Below are 353 nucleotides of genomic sequence, written 5' to 3'. Positions count from 1 at the left end.
TCTCTCAACCCGGTGCAACACTTCAAGACGAAGCATATTGAGATCCGGTATCACTTCATCCGGGATCACATTAGGCAAGGAGAGATCGAGCTCAACTATATCAACACTCATGATAACCTTGCAGATATTTTCACGAAGCCCTTGGATGAAGCAAGATTTTGCGAGTTAAGGCATGAGCTAAATATCATTGATTCGAGCAATGTTGCTTGAACCCTTGCACACCCCACCATACTCAACGTGTTGTCTTGTTTAGATGTAGGCATGGACATAGGGGGAGTGTTGTTCTCTCAATGAACTCTCCCTCTCCCCATTATGCATAAATTGATCAAGTCTTTCACATTAGCCATGTTTGA

This window comes from Triticum urartu, chromosome 1 (genome assembly GCF_003073215.2).
Source record: "Triticum urartu cultivar G1812 chromosome 1, Tu2.1, whole genome shotgun sequence".
Taxonomy (NCBI): Eukaryota; Viridiplantae; Streptophyta; class Magnoliopsida; order Poales; family Poaceae; genus Triticum; species Triticum urartu.
This window is presented reverse-complemented; position numbering follows the sequence as displayed.